Source organism: Theropithecus gelada, chromosome 11 (genome assembly GCF_003255815.1).
Source record: "Theropithecus gelada isolate Dixy chromosome 11, Tgel_1.0, whole genome shotgun sequence".
Taxonomy (NCBI): Eukaryota; Metazoa; Chordata; class Mammalia; order Primates; family Cercopithecidae; genus Theropithecus; species Theropithecus gelada.
Window position 1 is genome coordinate 108,237,490 of NC_037679.1, and position 21,530 is coordinate 108,259,019.

The 21,530-nt window shown below is 45.0% G+C and overlaps 1 non-coding gene across 1 annotated transcript; it reads right to left on the reverse strand.

The window, feature by feature from the left end:
• Nucleotides 1-436: 436 nt before the first annotated feature.
• LOC112635645 lies at nt 437-539 on the reverse strand. Its single transcript, XR_003121989.1, has one exon. It is a non-coding gene; the product is annotated as a U6 spliceosomal RNA (small nuclear RNA).
• Between the last annotated feature and the right edge of the window lie 20,991 nt (nt 540-21,530).

Sequence of the window (21,530 nt, forward strand, 5' to 3'; positions counted from 1 at the left end):
ATAGAAAACAAAAAAGTACTAACATTATACATAAGTTGTATTGCTTTAGAAACCCTAAGCCTGGTCAGGCGCAATGGCTCACTCCTGTAATCCCAGCACTTTGGGAGGCTGAAGTCGGTGGATCACCTGAGGTCGGGAGTTCAAGACCAGGCTGACCAACATGGAGAAACCCCTTCTCTACTGAAAATACAAAATTAGCTGGGCGTGGTAGTGCATGCCTGTAATTCTAGCTACTCGGGAGGAGGCTGAGGCAGGAGAATCACTTGAACCTGGGAGGTGGAGGTTGCAGTGAGCCGAGATCGCGCCATTGCATTCCAGTCTGGGCAGCAAGAGCGAAACTCCCTTTAAAAAAAAAAAACAAAAAACACCCGGAGCCTAAAAAAGAGGGGAACTCTATTCTAATGGCCGCCTCAAACCTTTCTCTTTTTTTTAATATGGAATGCTGGAATGCTTCACGAATGTGTACGTAATCCACGCAGAGGGACCATGCTAATCATCTCTGTGTGGTTCCAATTTTAGTATATGTGCTGTTGAAGCAAGCGTTCTTTCTTCTCTTTTGAAAACGGTAGTTTTTTACTGTGGTAATCCTGTTTTCCTTTCATTTTTGTGCAATAGATGTTTCAGGATGATCAAATATATTATTTAGCTATAAGTTCCAAAATCATGAGGCCTTTTAGAATAGTGCTATTCAAAGACTATAAAGCTATGTTGCACTTTTGCAACTATAGACATATATGTGATACTTCTGAGAATTTTTATTTAAGCCAAATAAAATAAAGCAAAACACCATTATCTCTTGAACGTTGCCATTGTCACTGTATGTTTTCATGGCCAAGCCAAAATTCTTTCAGAGAGGCTAATAGGAAAGATAGTATTTCATACACAGGTGAGAAAATTATGGATGACTAGTACAGATTAACTAAATTATGCAAAGGCATGTATCGAGGTAATGACACAATAAAGACAGGAATTCGGGGCTTTCTCTGTTTTCATTCAGGGGCAAGAAAAGACTAGGCAGCAAAGCTGGGCATGGTGTTTCACACCTGTAATCTCAACACTTTGGGAGGCTGAGACGGGAGGATCACTTGAACCCAGGAGTTTTAGATCAGCCTGGGCAACATAGTGAGACCTCCATCTCTACTGAAAATCAAAAATCAGCTGGGCATGATGGCATGTGCCTATAGTCCCAGCTACTAGGGAGGCTGAGGTAGAAGAACTGCTTGAGCCCAGGAGGTTGAGGCTGCAGTGAGCCTTAATCGTGCCACTACCCTCCAGCCTGAGTGACAGAGTGAGGCTCTGTCTCAAAAAAAAGAGACCAGTCGGCAGTTACTGATACCCTACCTTACTACCCATCTCTGGGCAGTATCTCTTACTAGCCTATCTTTGAATTTTTATTAGGGTGACACCAGCAACAGTCCTATACTCCTAAACCAGGTAAGGGGAGAGAGAGCTGCAGCCAGAAACAAGGAGGGAAGGGATGAAGATGGAAAAGAGAGAAAAAAATGAATGCCAACTAGTCTTCCTCTCCTCACTTTGGTAGTGATAAACTCTTGCTCACTCCCTTTGTGCACTCTGGTAGAGAAGCAGCACATTCCATTTAGTTATGCCTCTGTTAGCGTGGTGAGTGTTATTTAATTGCAGAAAACAAGTTGGAGATAAGAGTGAGATTCAGGAAGGAAATTAGTCTCCTTTCTTTTCAAAAATGGTACAAAAATAACAACAACAAAACCATACTTAAGGAAGGAAGTAGATGGAACACGATAATATGGAGAACCATTATTCCTTCCCAGGTTAGGCAGGAGAGCTAGGATCTAGTCCTATCTGGCCACACAAAACACATGGTTCGAGCTTTTTGGAGTTCCGTTTCCTCATCTGAAAAGGCAGGGGGGTTGGAAGGTTCAAATTTTGTATTAAGATACTTTGAAGAAGTAATAACTATTTTTCATGAAAGTTAAAGGGAGGCTATAAAAATAAACTAAGATTTATCAACACTTACCTTGTGCCAGGTAATTAGCACTAGGATTTTTAAAGCACAGGCTCAAACATCCTGGGTTTGTTTGTGTTCTGCCTTCTACTAGCTGTGTGACCTGGGGCAAGTTACCTAACTTCTCTGTGTCTCCTTGTCCCCAGCAGAAAATGGGAACAATGGGCCAGGCGCAGTGGCTCACGCCTGTAATCCCAGCACTTTGGGAGGCTGAGGCAAGAGGATCACTTGAGTCCAGGAGTTCAAAACCAGCCTGGGCAACATAGCAAGACTTCATCTCTACTAAAAATTTAAAAGTTAGCCGGAAGCAGTGGTACAAGCCTGTAGCCCGAGCTACTCTGGAAGCTGAGGCAGGAAGATCACTTTAGCCGCAGAGTTCCAGGCAACAGTGAGCTATGACTGAACCACTATACTCCAGCCTGAGCAACAGAGAGCGATCCTACCTACAAAAAATAAAAATAAAATGGGAACAATGGTACCTTCTCCAAAGGGTGGCTATGAGGATGATGGTTTATATATACAATGTGGTTTATACATACTATATATACATATATATCATAACAGCAAACTGGCACAAAGTATTGCTCTGTAATTGCTATTATAATTATTACAACTTGCTGGACGCGGGGGCTCACGCCTGTAATACCAGCATTTTGGGAGGCTGAGGTGGGAGATCATGAGGCCAGGAGTTTGAGACCATCCTGGATAACACGGTGAAACTCCGTCTCTACTAAAAAATACAAAAAAATTAGCCTGGTGTGGTGGCGGGCGCCTGTAGTCCCAGCTACTCGGGAGGCTGAGGCAGGAGAATGGCGTGAACCTGGGAGGTGGAGCTTGCAGTGAGCCGAGATCGCGCCACTGCACTCCAGCCTGGGCGACAGAGCAAGACTCCATCTCAAAAAAAAAAAAAAAAAATTTATTACAACTTTATCATGATATTTTTATAGATGAAAAAACAAAATAGATGAGGAAACCATGGCTTCAGAGCTCTGAGTTTTTCTGACCTCAATATTCAGTCTCTCAATTATTGATTACCCCTGTACCAGTTAAAAGAAGTGAAAGTTGGCCGGGCCCAGTGGCTCACGCCTGTAATCCCAGCATTTTGGGAGGCTGAGGTGCGCAGATCACCTGAGGTTGGGAGTTCGAGACCAGCCTGGCCAACATGGAGAAACCCTGTCTCTACTAAAAATACAGATTAGCCGGGTGTGGTGGCGCATGCCTGTAATTGCAGCTACTCAGGAGGCTGAGGCAGGAGAATCTCTTGAACCCCAGAGGCAGAGGTTGTGGTGAGCTGAGATCGTGCCATTGCACTCTAGCCTGGGTAACAGGAGCAAAACTCCACCTCAAAAAAAAAAAAAGAAGTGAAAGTCACAGAATTTTGCAGTCAGTTAGGGAAATCCTACCAGTTTCACAACGAGTCAATCAAAACCTTGCAATAAATACACAATAAAGCTGTGTTTCAAAAGTCCTTCAACACCTAGCATAGCTTTTAGAACAGCTATTTGTTTATGTGAAGAAATGCTCCAGGCAGTGCGCAATGGCTCATGCCTGTGATCCAAGCACACTGGGAGGCAGAGGAGAGTCACTTGAAGCCAGGAGTTTGAGGGCAGCCAGAGCAACACAGAGAGACCCTGTCTCTGTGAAAAACAAAAAAAAAAATAGGCCAAGTGTGGTGCCTTATGCCTGTAATCCCAGCACTTTGGGAGGCCCAGGGGGGTGGATCATTTGAGGTCATGAGTTCGAGACCAGCCTGGTCAACATGGCGAAACCCCATCTCTACTAAACATACAAAAATTAGCCAGGCTTGGTGGTAGGCACCTGTAATCCCAGCTACTCGAGAGTCTGAGGCAGAAGAATCGCTTGAACCAGGGAGGTGGAGTTTGCAGTGAGACGAGATTGCACCACTGCACTCCAGCCTGGGCAACAAAGTGAGATCCTGTCTCAAAAAGAAAAATAGAAAAAAATAGCCAAGTGTGGTGGTGCATGCCTATAGTCTCAGCTACTCTGGAGGCTGAGGTGAGAGGATCGCTTGAGCCCAGAAGTCAAGGCTGCAGGGAACCAGGATCAGGCCACTGCACTCTAGCATCAGTGACAGAGTGAGATCCTATCTCAAAAAAAAGAAAAAAGAAAAACAGCCCCAAAGACATTACTCTTGTGTTGGGCTGAAATCCAGTGAATTGGTAGCCTCTCTCTCTCTCTCTCTCTCTCTCTCTCCTGAAGGTTTTCAGGGATGCAAATTGCCTACTTGAAATTCTGTGGCATTAAATCTCTGCTCAGATGAGCCTCTGGCCAGAAGTAGAATCCTTTTTTTTTTTTTTTTGAGACGGAGTCTTGCTCTGTCGCCCAGGCTGGAGTGTAGTGGCGCGATCCCAGCTTACTGCAACCTCTGCCTCCCGGGTTCAAGCGATTCTCCTGCATCCCCTCCCTAGTAGCTCAAATTACAGGCACCTACCACGATGCCCAGCTAATTTTTGTATTTTTAGTAGAGACAGGGTTTTGCCATGTTGGCCAGGCTGGTCTCAAACTCCTGACCTCAAGTGATCCACCCACCTCAGCTGGAATTACAGGCATGAACCACCTTGCCCCGCTAGGATACTTTTTTTTTTTTTTGACACAGAGCCTCACTCTCTCACCCAGTCTGGAGTACAGTGGCACGATCTTGGCTCACCGCAACCTCTGCCTCTTGGATTCAAGCAATTCTCTGGCCTCAGCCTCCTGGCTAGCTGGGACTACAGGTGCGTGCCACCACATCCAGCTAAGTTTTTGTGTTTTTAGTAAAGGCAGGGTTTCACTGTGTTAGCCAGAATGGTCTCAATCTCCTGACCTCGTGATCGGCCCACTTTGGCCTCTCAAAGTGCTGGGATTACAGGCGTGAGCCACCATGCCCAGCCTGTGTCTGTGTGTGTGTGTGTGTGTGATGAAGTTTTGCTCTTGTTGCCCAGGCTGGAGTGCAATGGCATGATCTCGGCTCACTGCAACCTCCACCTCCCAGGTTCAAGCAATTCTCCTGTCTCAGTCTCCTGAGTAGCTGGGATTACAGGCGCCTGCCACCACCCCTGGCTAATTTTTGTATTTTCAGTAGAGACGAGGGTTTCTCCATGTTGGCCAGGCTGGTCTTGAACTCCTGACTTTCAGGTGATCCACCTGCCTCGGCCTCCCAAAGTGCTGGGATTACAGGCATGATCCACTGGGACTGGCTGCCAGGATACTTTCTTAAAGGAGGAATTGGTAAATTCTTTCCCTGTGGTGATAGGGGCAGTTTTGATAAAGGTGGGAAGGGGAGAACCATGTGCATGACTCAGAAACCAAAACCCAAGTTGAATTCCCTCTCAGAGTAAAATCAAGTACTACAGATGAGAAAACACAGACTCTTAAGAATTATAGGACCAGCGTGTCTTCTCTTAGGGGATAAAAGCTGTTTGACAGCGTCTGCAACTAGTGGTTCACGACACGTCCATCATCTACTTCCTCAACAAGCAGGAACTGTTCGAGGAGAAGATCACACACAACCCCTGACCACCTGCTTCCCTGAGTACACAGGGGCCAACAAGTATGATGAGGCAGCCAGCTGCATCCAGAGGAAGTTTGAGGACCTGAATAAGCACAAAGACACCAAGGAGATCTACACACACTTCACATGTGCCACCGATACCAAGAACATAGTTCGTGTTTGATGTCATCACCGATGTGATCATCAAGAACAACCTGAAGGACTGTGGCCTCTTCCGAGGGGCAGTGAGACCTGACGGGATGGGCCACCACCAACTCTGTACCCCGCAACCCCTGAGGAAGATGGGGCAAGAAGACCATGCTCCCCGCCTGTTCTGCAGCCATTTTTCTCTTCTTTCCTTTGTTCTCAGCTCCCCCTGTCCCCTCAGCTCCAGACATAGGGGAGGGATTGCCACAGGCCTCCCTGTTTGAACCCTGCCCTTGTCTGAGGTGCTGGTAATGGCCATGGTACTCCCTTTCTGGGCATCTGTTCCGGTACCCCCCAGAAGTTGTGAAGATTCCATTCTACTTAGTAGCTCTCATTATGTAAAGAGAAATCTTGAAATAAATCAGTTGTTCCTGAAAGTTCACAAGAGTAAGAAAATAGACTGAGTCTTGCTGGCCGGGCCCAGTGGCTCACGCCTGTAATCCCAGCACTTTGGGAGGCCAAGGCGGGCGGATCACGAGGTCAGGAGATCAAGACCATCCTGGCTAACACGTTGAAATCCCGTCTCTACTAAAAATACAAAAAAACAATAGCCAGGCATGCTGGCGGGCGCCTGTAGTCCCAGCTGCTGGGGAGGCTGAGGCAGGAGAATGGCGCGAACTCGGGAGGCGGAGCTTGCAGTGAGCCGAGTTCCCACCACTGCACTCCAGCCTGGGAGACACAGCAAGACTCCGTCTCAACAAAAAAAAAGAAAGAAAGAAAGAAAGAAAAGAAAACAGACTGAGTCTTAAAAGAACTACATGGTATAAAAGAAGAATCCAGAAAGTAGTAGACTGGGACCAGAGAAATAATATTTGAATTTAACTCATCTGTTCAACAAATATTTGCTCCTTGCTAACATTTTGCCAGGTCCTGTGCTTGTTATACAGTTTTGACCAGATAGACATGGCCTTAGGGGACTTGAAAAGCTAGTTGCCAGTAAAGGGGGAGAGTCAATATACAAGAAGACAAATATATGTAATTGTAAGTTACAGTGGTACTATAACAGAAAAAAAGAGGTTGCCATGTAAGATGATAAGAAGATACAAGAATTAACTTTGGACCAAGCGTTCAGGAAGGCCTCTGAGGAAGGCAAATCTTGACCAGAGGGTAGGAGGAACTCAGGGAACAGTGAAAGGAGGAAGGCATATCGGCGGGGCAGGGGTGGGGAGATTTCAAGCACGTGGAGTGAAAAATGCTAAGATCCTAAACTAAAAGCAACTCTAAGAATCAGAGGGCCAGTTTGGATGGCTTGACCTCTACCCCTCTTGAATCCCCTTTGATACCAACCATTTTGGAAAAACCCATGTAGCATATACTGCATGCCTTCCCACAATCATTTATGACTCTTAAATCTCACAAAAACAAATTCAACTGATGAATTCACATCTTTTTAACATACATTTTGCAGATTATCTTAGCCCAAACCTGCACCCACATCCTTCTGAGCGTACTGACTCACTAGACAAAGCCAACTCCTCCCCTCCTGCATATAAAAATAGCTTTTCCAGATCTACTGTTGTAATTGGTTTTTTTCCAGGGCTTTATGCTCTACTGAAACTAAACACTTAAATGAGCAATTTCACTCTAGTTTTAAGCTCAGGGGAAATGACAACGGTTTTGTTTCTGTTTTGAGACTTTGGGGCAAATTTTAAATCGTTAATATATAATTAATCCTATGTAACATCATAGAAGCAAAACATGTGATTCCTTTTTCAGTACATTGCACACATAAAATGAACATGAAACCAGGTTTGGAGAGTGATTCTTAGTAACGTAGCCTTGCATTTGTGCTTCGACATAAAATGGAGACATTCTCAAGAGGCCTTGGGACATGGTGACATGTTGCGCAGTTTGGCCAGCAGAGGGAGACCAGAGAGTCGTGAAGCTCCCAACGAAGCCACACCCAGATTAGGGTTGCTTATTATCTGTCTCTTCTCTGAATTTTCAAAAAACACAAAAAGAAAATGAGACATTCTTGAAACAAAGCCCCTTTTTTTATTGAAGCAAAATCCACATAACATAAAACTAGCCCTTTTAAAGGGTGCAATTAAGTGGCATTTACCTCATTCACAGTGTTATGGAACCGTCACCTCTATCTAGTTCCAAAACGTAAGAAATGCTTAAATTTTCTATAAAGAGAACTTGCAAAAGCCCAGGCCTGTTGTATCCTCCTTATTTCGTCACATTCCCAGTTTTGTGTCCACCGGCATTCTGTCAGGAATTGTCCCCATGCGTTCCCCCAACAGCCTTCGTCACTGTACAATTCATAGACTCGGATTCAGGGTTACAATTACAGGTTCGAAAACCAAAAACATCCCAATCCTTTAGTTCTTCCTCTAGGAATTGCACAGTTGCAATAGACAAGCCAGTATAGGTGACTTTTAAAAATTCTATACATACTATGTTTGTCACTTCTCAGCAAAGGAATGAATAAATTGTTTTAATTTAAATATGGTTACAAAACGGAAATGAACAATGTACTACACCAAAGCCCTTCAGTCTTTGATGGGAAATTTAAAGTTATTCCCATCCAGAGTGAAAATTAAAGTTATTTCTAGGTTGGGATGCGAGCCAAGATTTTAAGGGCACCATGTCAACTGGTTAGATAACAACTTTGAGGAAAGCAGAACTTAATGTAATAAAAGCAGAAGGTTTACAATCTAAATCCACTTTTTTATTAAAGAATTTAATCTGCTTTATGGGGTCTTGGCCCAGGGAAGGGTAAAAAAAAAAAAGAAATGCCAAACTGGAGAGGCCGGGGGAGGGGAATGGCTGTAGATGACTCTGGGAAAACAGGAGGGAGGGAAACTGAAGCGCGAATGAGGCCGGATCCGCCCTAACAAAGAGGCAGAAACTGTGTCTCAACAGTCACCAAATCCAGTTCAGGGCGGTTTGAGCCAGTTTCTGAGCTGGATTGAGAACAACAGCCTCGGCAGAGACTTCACTAGGGTGAAACAGAAAATCCAGCATGGACTTCACAGAAAGAACTGGATTTGGCCTGGACTCGCTGGAGCCTAAAGCTGCTTCCTGTAGTGGCAAAGTCAGATAAAATATAAGGCCTGGAGCATGGACAGTGGCCTCTTCCAGAAAGAGAAATCACACAGCACTGTCTCTGTGCCATAATCCAGTCCGCATTTTCTGTCTTGCTGCTCCTAATTGTGGCTGGTAAGGGAAAAAGGGCCTCAGGGTATCAGTTTTCAGAGAAAGCTGGCTGCAATGTTGGGGGAGGGGAAGATTATGTGTCTCCCGTAGTTTAATGTGTGTGCCTGGTGGGGGGGAGGGGGGGAAATGTGCGAGAGGGTCTGAAGGAGAGGGAACAGCACTTCACACCCTGCAGTTCACACCACCTTTCCAACAGCTTTGCTGCATTATTGCACAACCTCAAAATACACTGAACATAGGCTTTGTGGGAGCGCCCCACATACAAGTGGCACTTGTACAAGTAATTATCAGACCTCCTTCAGCCCTATGCATGAAATGGCAGTAGCCATAGCCAATACTGTCAACATTCTCTTTTCACCTGCGTCCAGAAATACATACAAGCCGCACATGCCTTTCTCAACTGAGAGACACAGCAGTATTAGGTAACAATGGAATGATAATCCTGTCCTCCGCTCCCTTCCCCCAAGTGCCAGAAGCTCCCAAGATCTGATCAGTCCCACCCTGAAATGGCTCCTCTAACACTGTCTAGTAGACTGAACTGTGGCCTGCAGCTGTGGAGGGTGTGCACTGCCTGCGGCCAAGTTTGGCTCAGAACCTTCCCGAACCAGTACAGCCCTTCCCCACCAAAAATTCCTAGGAGTTCTACACAAAGTCCAGGTCGGCCTGGTGGGACAATGTGTGTGTGTAAATTCCCTCTCCCCTAAGTGTCCAAAGATGTTTAGAATCTTCCAGAGGCACTAATTAAGTGCCTCCAGACCCAGGGCTTCTCTGACTGGAAGTCAGCCCTGGTGCGAGCTGGGGGGCAGGGCATGGAGCTTACAGCTCTCCCATGCACAGGCTCAATTACAAGCAGGACTGTAGGTTTCAGAAATACTCCTAAGAGACTGGGGAAGGGAAAAGGAAGAAGGTCAGCTGAAAGATGTGAAAATGCTATTTTATTCCTTTACCATAGATACATAGATGGAAAATTGGAACACAATCCACTCTGCATTATTAATGTGCGAAAATCAAACACACGAAACATGTTGCTGACATTTTCTATTTAATGTTTATTACACAAGTAAGTAACTCATGAAGCTCTTCTACATCTATTTCACTCACTATTAAACCTGGACTGCTGGGGATTCTGCTAGGTCTTTCTTTTATGATTTGTTTCTTTTTTGGTAGGGGACAATGAATTGCCCCACATGAAGATGCAGTAGGCTGGAGAGGATAACAGTAATAACCGCCGGGTGCCGTGGCTCACGCCTGTAATCCCAGAATTTTGGGAGTTCAAGGCGGGCGGATTGCCTGAGGTCAGGAGTTTGAGACCAGTCTGGCCAACATGGTGAAACCCCGTCTCTACTAAAAAAAATACAAAAACTAGCTGGGCGTGGTGGTGTTCGCCTGTAATCCCAGCTACTCGGGAGGTTGAGGCAGGGGAATTGCTTGAACCAGGGAGGCAGAGGTTGCAGTGAGCCAAGATTGCACCACAGCACTCCAGCCTGGGCGACAGAGTGAGACTCCATCTCAAAAAAATTAAAACAAAAATAAATTTAAAAAAAAAACAGTAATAACCATAATACTGAGAGCTCACTATAAACCAGGCAGTACCAAGTGTTTCATATCTTAAATTATAACACACACACCGTACATTTCCGAGTTAGGAATTAATGTCCCCATTTCAGAGATGAGGAAAATGAAGTTTGGAATGATTTGGTACTTTACCAACGTTACACATCTCTAATGTGGCAGGCAAAGATTCTGGCTCCAAAATCCATACATCTAAGCTGATGCTATACCCGCCACCTCACTGGCAACGGGTTATAAACCCTTTTTCAGATCTTACTACGTGTCAGCCTACTTCCGGCTGGGGGAAGATGGTCATAGCCAGAGGGGAAGAATTGGTTCAGTGATGAGAACATGGTTGGTTCCTGCCTTCAACAAGCTTTCAATCTAATGACTGTTTTTTTCAAGGACAATTCAGAACAGTCTGACAGGGATTTTTTTTTTTTTTTCCCCCTGCCTTTCGGCCTCAGAGGCCATCTGGGAAAAAGAGTTTAGAATTTCCCTGCCATTTCCGTGCTGTGCGGGGAGGAACATTTGAAATCGGGCCTGGCGGGGTACCAGCAGGCAGCACAAGCAAGCGGGGTGGAGAGGGGCAGGGCGAGGCCCCGGGAGCCGTCACCATGGCAACCCAGCCTGCTTTCCAGAACAATGTCTGTAACCAGGAAAACAGCTCCAGAGAGCTCGCTCTTCATAATCTCCGTGGCCTGTCGGGCCAGGGAATGCACAAGAGGGATTCTTTCTCCGTAGAGAAATGGCTCTTTACAAGGCGGGAACAAAGGGGAAACATTTGTTGTATAGATCTCTCTTTGTTATCTGGCTGAAATAAAATCAACAAAGTGCAATTACTTAGTTCCTCTCCACTCTTCACAGGAAATGAACGCTGTATTGTTAGGCAAGGTTCCTTTTTCTGAATAATATTTGCTGTAATTTTTCTTTTATCCCCATTTTATAGATGAGAGATTAGTAAGCATGAATGAACTCGACCTCTGCAAAACTATAATTTGAAAACCAGGGCGTCTTTTAGAAGGCTTTGTGAAGGAGGCCCCGCCTTTGCCTTCTTTGTGATAAACCTACCAGATAATGTGAAGAGAGTTGGTGTCCACGTGCTCGGGGCCTTGGGAGCCACCAGCGCTGGCTGGACTCAGCCGCTGCGCTCTGTTCCCTGCGCTCGCCCCTCCCCCGCACCCGCAAACGCAGCCAGGAGGAAGAGGCGAGGAGGAATGCAGGAGGCATTCCAGCCCCACCCCCGCAAGCCTCCTCCAGCGCGTTCTGAAACTACTGCTAAGTGGGCTGCAAGGAAGACAGTGAACCAGCTGGTGACTGTACTCCTCCAGGCTTTCACATGATCTACAGCCTGACTACACCCTGCGCATTGAAGGTTGTCCCTTGCTCCCTCTGAGCTAGGGTGTGACAGCCCTTAAAGATGAGGGTAGCATCGCGGTAGTCAGTCCACACCTGCAAGACCAGGAACAACAGCAGTTACTGTATGCCTAACAACCGACGATTTTCCATAAATGTCCACACTTACAAATAATGTCATTTTAAAATAGTTACGTAAACCAGAAAGGTTAAGAGTTCAGCTACCTCGTGGCAATAAAAGTTCTGCTCTCTGTGTCTGGGTGTCCCCGAGGAGGCCAATCCATGACAAAATCGGAAAAGCCAAAAGAACTAGACCTACACCTTTGCGTCAGTCCCTTTGTGCAGTGATGAAGGAGGGAGGACCCCTCATGACTGGGGAAGTCATGGGTGCCACACTTTCCAGTCTACGCTAGAGATTTTGTTGCTCTAAGGTCACTTGGTGATAGGAAATGCGGTCCCTGCCCATCTTCCACCCCCAGGGACTAAGTTGAGAACCACTGCCAGAGAAGCCTTGGAAGGAGTTAATTGGATGAACTATCGATATTAAATTAAGGCCTAAATATGTTGTCCATCCCACAGACTTTTTTTTTTTTTTTTTTTTTTTTTGACGGAGTTTCGCTCAGTCACCAGGCTGGAGTGCAGTGGCACGATCTCGGCTCACTGCAACCTCTGCCTCCCGGGTTCAAGTGATTCTCCTGCCTCAGCCTCCCAAGTAGCCGGGACTACAGGCACCCGCCACCACGCCCGGCTGATTTTTTTTGTATTTTTAGTAGAGACGGGGTTTCACCATATTGGTCAGGCTGGTCTTGAACTCCGGACCTCGTGATCCACCCGCGTCGGTTTCCCAAAGTGCTGGGATTACAGGCGTGAGCCACCGCACCCGGCCAGAAAAACAGACTTCATTCCAGATGTATTAACAAACAGGTCAGCTACCAGTCAGAAATAAAAGAACTCAAATGCTAAGACAAAGCAAGGAGTCTGAAGTCCACTAGGTCAGTAGCTTTTCAGGACCTGAAACAGGTGGACTAGCCCAGCAGGAGAATTGATGTTTCCTTACCCAGAAGCGTCCAAGCATCCCATCAGGATAATAATAACTAAGCCATAAGGACGAAAACCCTGAGAAAAGGTGAGCTATTGACATGCAGATTTCAACATCCAAAGCACTTTAAAATGTCAACATATTATTTATAACTTTAGAATTATTAGCAAAACTACACATTATTGGACCTAATATCAGAAGAGTAATTATCAGATACATGATCATGAGTCAGCACTAATGTTTTCACTAAAGTTTTCAAGTAGTCTGCTAAGACCTGTTCACACATGCTAGGCTAAAATCTAGCAGCAATTAAGCTAGGACTTATCCCAGTACCATATGCCCTAACATCCAATCTATTTAACCACTTCAACTCTTTTTTTTTTTTTTTTTGAGGTGGAGTCTCACTCTGTTGCCCAGCCTGGAGTGCAGTCCCATGATATCGGCTCACTGTAAATTCTGCCTCCTGGGTTCACCCCATTCTCCTGCCTCAGCCTCCTGAACAGCTGGGACTACGGGCGCCTGCCACCAAGCCCAGCTAATTTTTTGTAGTTTTAGTAGAGACGGGGTTTCACCGTGTTAGCCAGGATGGTCTCGATCTCCTGACCTCGTGATCCGCCCGCCTCGGCCTCCCACTTCAACTCTTAAAGGGCAAAGAAGAGAGAGACATTCCTTAAGAGATAGGGGACTTGCAGGGGCTGAAGTAGAGAAAGTTTGTTGTTACTGTAACATCCCAATTTCCAGTCCCTTAGTAAGCACATTTTCCAGACCCTGATTTTCTTTTCTTTGTTTCTTTTCTCTTTTTTTTTTTTTTTTTCTTGAAACAGGATCTGGCTCTGTTGCCCAGGCTGGAGTGCAGTGGTGTAATCACAACTCACTGCAGTTGCCTCTCAGGCTTATGCAATCCTCCCACCTCATCCTCCACAGTAGCTGGGACTACAGGCATGCGCCACCATGCCTGGCTAATTTTTCTATTTTTTGGGTAGAGACAGGGTCTGGCCATGTTGCTCAGATGGTCTCGAACTCCTGACTCAAGCTCTCTACCCACTTCAGCCTCTCAAAGTGCTGGGATGACAGGCGTGAGCCACCACACCCGGATCCAAACCCTGATTTTCCCTTGCTGGTACTCATCAGTGATGTTAAAATATTTCAGTTTTCGGACCGGGTACGGTGGTTCACGCCTGTAATCCCAGCACTTTGGGTGGCTAAGGCAGGGGGATCACGAGCTCAGGAGTTTGAGACCAGCCTGGCCAATATGGTGAAACCCCGTCTCTACTAAAAACTACAAAAATTGGTCGGGCGTGGTGGCACACACCTGTAGACCCAGCTACTCAGGAGGCTGAGGCAGGAATCACTTGAACCCAGGAGGCAGAAGTTGTAGTGAGCCGAGATTGTGCCACTACACTCCAGCCTGGGTGACAGAGTGAGACTGTCTCAAAAAAGGAAAAAAAAAAATCCGTTTCTGGTCACAGTGTAATATTGTGTTACCTGACTTCTTTGAAATTAGACCTTCTGTCGATAAGGTAAAAGAGGAGGTAATATGATATGTGTAACTTCCAGGAAAAAACTTTAAGATCTAATAAACAATGTGTTACTGTTGGAGAGATCAAGGAAGCAAGTGTTGAGCTGAAACCTCTTTGAGCCAAGGTCTCCTTGCCAAGGCACATTAGACATGCAGTAACAGAAAGAAACAACCTTTGGTGTGTTAAGCCATTGAGAGAATTGGTGGATATTTGTTATACAGTACAACCTAGATTATCTTGATTAGTCACCTGTCGATATCTGTTTCTGTACCCTCATTTCTTCCCATCAGAAACTGTGTCTTCTACACAGTCCTAGGCTTCAGAAGACACTGACTCCAGCTCCAGCTCCGCAGGGTGGTTCAGTATAAGAATCATGGTAATATTAGTTCCCAATCACTAACTGGTTTAATACGTTTGCCAGGAAGTCTTAGCAGTTTCTCAGAGAGAGAGAGAGAGAAAGAGAAAGGATGCACCGTTCTCCCTCTGGATGTTTTTATGACAATTATTTTATTATCTCACAGTTCTGTGAGTCAGGAATTCAGGAGTAGCTTAGCTGGACAGTTCTGGCTCAGATTCTCACATGAGGTTCCATTCCAGACATTTGTCAGGGCTGCATTAATCTGAAGGCTTGATTGGGGTTAGGGAATATACTTCCAGGATGGCTTATATGGCTGTTGGCATAAGTTCTCAGTTTATTGCTGGCTCTTAGTAGAAGACCACAGTTACTTACCCTGTGAATCGACTCCATGGGGTTACTTGAATGTCCTCCTGTCATGGTAACTGGCTTTCCCCAGAGTGATCCCAATAAAAAGAACAGGAGGAAACCATTATATTTTATATTCTAATTTTAGGAACAACACACCATCATTTCTATTTCATTTTATTCATTAAAGGAAGTCACTAAGTATAGCCCACATTTAAGAGGAGGGGAATTAGGCTACACTTTTGCAGGGAAGGAGGAATAGTAAGGAATTTGTGGACACGTTTTAAACCACCACAGATGTGACAGCAGGAAGTGCTGTTGCCATATTGAGTAACAAGAGGCTCTAGCCTGAGGGTAAACACTCACAGAGAGGAAAGCAGAACAGACATGGAAAGAATTTTGATGACATCACTGAGCCACTGATCTTACCATGCCTGGAACCTACGCTGGACTACTTATAGTTATGTGAAAAAAACCACATTTCTTCCCTTACCATTTCAGTCTGTTTGAATGGGGCTTGCTTATATTTCCTCTAGGGAATGAAATCAACGTATCTAATCCACAATACATTTTGTAAATTCACCTAGATATCAATATATAAATGTAAACATTTGAAAAATATGATCTCCATTTCTAAATTATTTAAATTATATATGTATAAAACTGCTTATTCAATTACATATATAGTTATACGTGTGTGTGTATAAAACTGCTTACCATACGATAAAAGTTTTGTGCAATTAAAAAAAAATTATTCTAATAATTTCCAAATAATTTGTTGATTTTAAAAAACCTTTGGTGTGGTCAGGTGTGGTGGCTCACACCTGTAATCCCAGCACTTTGTGGGGCCAAGGCAGGCGGATCACCTGAGTTTGGAAGTTCGAGACCAGCCTGACCAACATGGAGAAACTCCGTCTCTACTAAAAATACAAAATCAGCCAGTCCCCCAAAGTCCTGAGATTTTAGGCATGAGCCATTGTGCTCAGCCACCAGATACATTTTAAATAATTCTTTTGTGCCTTAGGTTTTTCATCTGTAAAATAGGGTACGGTTGGTGATGATAATTTAAATTCACAAATGAGTTAATATGCTTTTATTTATTGATATTTATTTATTTATTTATTTTTGAGACAGAATGTGTCGCCCAGGCTAGAGTACAGTGGTGTGATCATATTTTACAGCAGCCTCAAACTCCCGGTTTAAGGGATCTCCCACCTAAGCCTCTTAAGTAACTGGGATAGCAGGCACACAACACCATGCCTGGCAAATTAAAAGAAAAAAAATTGTAGGCACAGGGTCTTACTATGTTGTCCAGGTTGGTCTTGAACTCCTGAGCTCAGGCCTCCCAAAGTGCTGGGATTATAGGTCTGAGCCACTACACCTGGCTAATATCCTTTTAGAAGAGAACCATACAGAGAAGGTACTATGGAGGTGTTAATTTTTATTTTTATTAATAAAATCAATGTTAATGTCTTCAGTCAATAGTCATTCAGTGAAGGATGGGCGCAGTGGCTCACACCTGTAATCCCAACACTTTGAGAGGCCAAGGCGGGCAGATCACCTGAGGTTGGGAGTTCAAGACCAGCCTGATCAACATGGAGAAACCCCGTCTCTACTTATAACATAAAAATTAGCTGGGTGTGGTGGTACTCGCCTGTAATCCCAGCTACTCGGGAGGCTGAGGCAAGAGAATCGCTTGAACCCGGGAGGCGGAGGTTGCAATGAGCAAGATCGTGCCACCAAACTCCAGCCTGGGAGACAGAGCCAGACTCTGTCTCAAAAAAAAAAAAAAAAAAAAAGTACTTGAAAAAAACAGAAGGGTTGGGCATGGTGGCTCACACCTGTAATCCCAGCACTCTGGGAGGCTGAGGCAGGCAGATAACTTGAGGTCAAGAGTTCATGACCAGCTGACCTGGTCAACATGGTGAAACCCTGTCTCTACTACAAAATACAAAAATTAACCAGGTGTGATGGTGGGAGTCTGTAATCCCAGCTACATGGGAGGATGAGGCAGGAGAATTGCTTGAACCCGGGAGGTGGAGGTTGCAATGAGCCGAGATCGCGCCATTGCACTCCAGCCTGGGCGACAAGAGCGAAACTCTGTCTCAAAAACAAACAAGCAAACAAACAAAAATACAGTGCTTCCACACTAGCGCAAAACACGCCTTGACGCAGAAGGAGCCTTGTGTTTGTGGATGATAGGTATTCATTTACCTTCGCAAACCCTTCACCACATCTCAGATTGCTCATTGGGAAAAACGTGTATTTTGTGAGATATTTTGGAAGGTCTCCATGTGAAGTTTGGTCCTGGTCATGTAATTATTATTTTCTAATTTCTTATTCTGTTATTTGTGTTTTTTAAATTTATAAACGAAGAGTACTAAAATATCAGGATTGTTATTCACTCTGTCATCCAGGCTAAAATACAGTGGTGTGATCATAGCTCCCTGTAGCCTCCAACACCTGGGCTCCAGGGATATTCTCATCTTAGCCTCCAGAGTAGCTGGCACTATTGCCTACCCAAAGGACTTATTTTTTTTTTTTTTTTTTGAGACGGAGCCTAGCTCTGTCATCCAGACTGGAGTGCAGTGGTGTGATCTCAGCTTACTGCAACCTCCACCACCCAAGTAGCTGGCACTACAGGCACCCGCCCCCCGCCCCCCCGGCTAATTTTTTTGTATTTTTAGTAGGGACGTGGTTTCACCAAATGGCCAGGCTGGTCTCGAACTCCTGAGTTTGTGATCCGCCTGCCTCAGCCTCCCAAAGTGCTGGGATTACAGGCATGAGTCACCGCGCCCAGCCAGGACTATTATTCTTTTTTTTTTTTTTTTTTTTCTGAGACAGAGTCTCACTCTGTCGCCCAGGCTGGAGTGCAGTGGCAGGATCTTGGCTCACTGCAACCTCTGCCTCCCAGATTCATGAGTTTCACCGTGTTAGCAAGGATGGTCTCAATCTGCTGACCTCGTGATCCACCGGCCTTGGCCTCCCAAAGTGCTGGGATTACAGGCGTGAGCCACCTCACTGGGCTGCTATGAATCTTAAATAGAGTAGATCAAGGTCACCAAGCCCCTTCTTGGAATATATTTGCATATCTGTGCTCAGGGAGAATGAATAATCTATGCAAATCCACTGCCAGTGGTTTTTTTCTCTAAGGCAGATATCTTCCCAAAGAAATAAGAGGGAAACTTGTTCCTTTATATTTCAAGTAAAACAAAACAAAGAAAGATACCCTGAGATTCTACTATGGTGGAATTTTAACTGGATTTCACCAAGAAAGGATCCTGTCATTCATTATGAAATTAAGGTGGATAAAAACCCACTCCTGGCATTTCAACCAGTAGAGATTTAAATAAAGAAATGAGTTAATGTTGGAAAGTCCAGAGAGGGTGAGAAGCTTACTCGATGAGTAGCAACTACTAACCATTTCTAGACTGGGGAAGCAAAAATCACTGAGCAGAGGCCAAGGGTGTGTGCAGCTAAGGCTTCTGTGAAGCCCAGCTACCTGAACTGGAGCCCAGGAGGCTGCTGTCAGAGTCCCTGTGGCTTCATCTGCCCCAGACTTCACTACTAATGTTGCCTCTGCCATCAGTGCTATTGCCGCCTCTGTTCTTTTATCACTGGTGTGTAGTGCTGGAACTGCTGGAAACAGCTGCTTTTTCAACTGCTCAAAACTAGAAAAAGAGAGTCATGATTCCCTCCCTGTTGCCTTTTAATCTCCTTCCATTGGCAGAGTCTGACCAAAAGTTTGTAATGTAGAATGCAGTTTGTAAACGTAGTTTGTAAATGTTTGTAAATGTAGAATACAGAATCTAACACACAGCAGAGCACAGAAGTGTGAGAATGAAGGTTGAAAACGTGAAAGGGAAATAAATCTTGGGGTCTCAAAAACCATTAAGCTAAGGGGAAAAGTCAAGCTGGGAACTGTTTAGGGCAAATTGCCTCCCATTGTATTCAAAGTCATCCCTCTGCTCACTGAGATAAATGCATATCTCATTGCCTACTTTGGAAAGGCTAATTAGAAACTCAAAAGAATGCAACCATTTGTCTCTTCTCTACCTATGACCTGAAAGCCTCCTCCCTGCTTTTGCTTTTTGGCTAGTGGTCCCGCCTTTTCCTACGTATGTTGATTGATGTCTCATGTCTCCCCAAAATGTATAAAACCAAGCTGTGGGCTGGGAGTGGCGGCTTACGCCTGTATCCCAGCACTTTGGGAGGCAGAGGCGGGCGGATCATGAGGTCAGGAGTTCGAGACCAGCCTGGCCGTCTTGGTGAAACCCCATCTCTACTAAAAATACAAAAATTAACCAGGTGTGGTGGCAGGCGTCTGTAATCCCAGCTGCTCGGGAGGCTGAGGCAGGAGAATCGCTTGAAACCACTGCACTCCAGCCTGGGCTAAAGAGTGAAACTCTGTCTCAAAAAAAAAGAAAGAAAAGCAAGCTGTGTTCTTCCCACCCTGGGCACATGTCGTCAGAACCTCCTGAGGCTGTGTCATGGGTGACACTTTGGCAAAAGAAACTTACTAAATCGACTGAGACCTATCTCAGATATTCAAGGTTCACAAGAACAAATAAATAACCAGTCTGGTAAGTCGTAAGAAAGTTACACTGCATTTCATGGACCCTAACAAGGCCAAGACACTCACTCGCCTTCCCAAGAAGAGTCTCTGTAGAGACTCAATGGTAAACTTGTAGGCAGTCAAGAGGGTTTCATATGCCCTTTTCCCCACTATCAAATGCAATCACAAAACAATATTTCAGTATTATCAGACACCTAACGAGCGGTGCTATGTGAAGGTTCTAGGAAACTTTAAACGATTGAAGATTCTCGCCTTCAGGTAAGGGATAGGAACAAAAGCAGTACTGATAATACTGAAATATTGTTTTGTGATTGCATTTGATAGTGGGGAAAAGGACATATGAAACCCTCCAGCCTTTTTATCTTGGTGCCCCAAAACTTCTAGCTCATTGAGATTAAACAGATCAAAATGCAATCTTATCCAGGGATAAAAGGCATCTTTATAATTGGAACTCTAAAATAGTATGTCATCCACTTCAGCACAAAGTGGATGGAGAGATAAGCCCCCCAAACAGAAAGTTACGAGGGTGGACAGAATGTGGAAATAAACTAAGACAAACCAAATGAGAACAAGCAAAGTCTATTTATTCAGAGATTGCTATAGCAAGGGGGTCAACCACTGTCACTTGTATTCTGGCAGAGACTCCAAGGCAGGCAGAGGAGTAGGAAAGTTTTACTGTAGGAAAAAGGAAAGGCTTCAACTATGCCCCAGTTGGAGGCTGTTGACATGAGGAAGCTGTAAGCAGGTGAACTAGAAACAGGAATTTCTATGTGATTGGTTAGGGGTGCATATTGTCTTTCTCTGATTTTTTCTAAATTTTTTAATTTTTTAATTTTTTTTTGAGACGGAGTCTCACTCTGTCCTCAGGCTGGAGTGCAGTGATGCAATCTTGGCTCACTGCAACCTCTGCCTCCCAGGCTCAGGCGATTCTCCTGCTTCAGTTTCCTAAGTAGCTGGGACTACAGACATGTGCCACCATGCCCAGCTAATTTTTGTATTTTTTTTTTTTTAGTAGAGACAGGGTCTCGCCATGTTGGCCAGGCTGGTCTCAAACTGCTGACCTCAGGTGATCCACCTGCCTCAGCCTCCCAAAGTGCTGGGATAACAGGCATGAGCCATTGTGCCTGGCCAGCTTTCTCTGATTGGTCCTAATTTGGAAGCAGGGACAAAAATTAGAAAAGCGGTCAGTTATTAATCAAGTCCTGGCGATACTGGCTTATTGTCACAGGAAACAACTGTTATTGTCTAGCCTCTTCGACTGTCACTAAAGATGTGTGACTCCCAACAAATCTGACTTATAGCAGACTGTCTTGCTGGTTGGCTATTGAAAATAAGTGATTAGTTTCCTGGATAGGTTGCTGCATGTTGTCAATGAAGGAAGGAAGAACTTTACCCTCTTTTTTTTTTTTTTTTTGAGATGGAGTCTTGCTGTGTTGCCCGGGCTGGAGTGCAGTGGCCGGATCTCAGCTCACTGCAAGCTCCGCCTCCTGGGTTTACGCCATTCTCCTGCCTCAGCCTCCCGAGTAGCTGGGACTACAGGCGCCCGCCACCTCGCCTGGCTAGTTTTTTGTATTTTTAGTAGAGACGGGGTTTCACCGTGTTAGCCAGGATGGTCTTGATCTCCTGACCTCGTGATCCGCCCGTCTCGGCCTCCCAAAGTGCTGGGATTACAGGCTTGAGCCACCACGCCCGGCCAGTTACCCTCGTATGTTATTAGGTACCTGGGGCCTACAAATTAAACTGACAAATACTATAATAAAAGGAAAAATATATGCAATTTCATTTGATGTTAATATTTTTATATGGCATACAGGGCTTTACAGAGAAGATGTGAAAACCTCGAAACATGGATACGGAGGCTTATATACCATTTTAACAAAAGGCAATAAATTGTGAAGACATAGGTAGGTAAAGGACAGGGGTTTGGGCTTCTAGAGGTGGT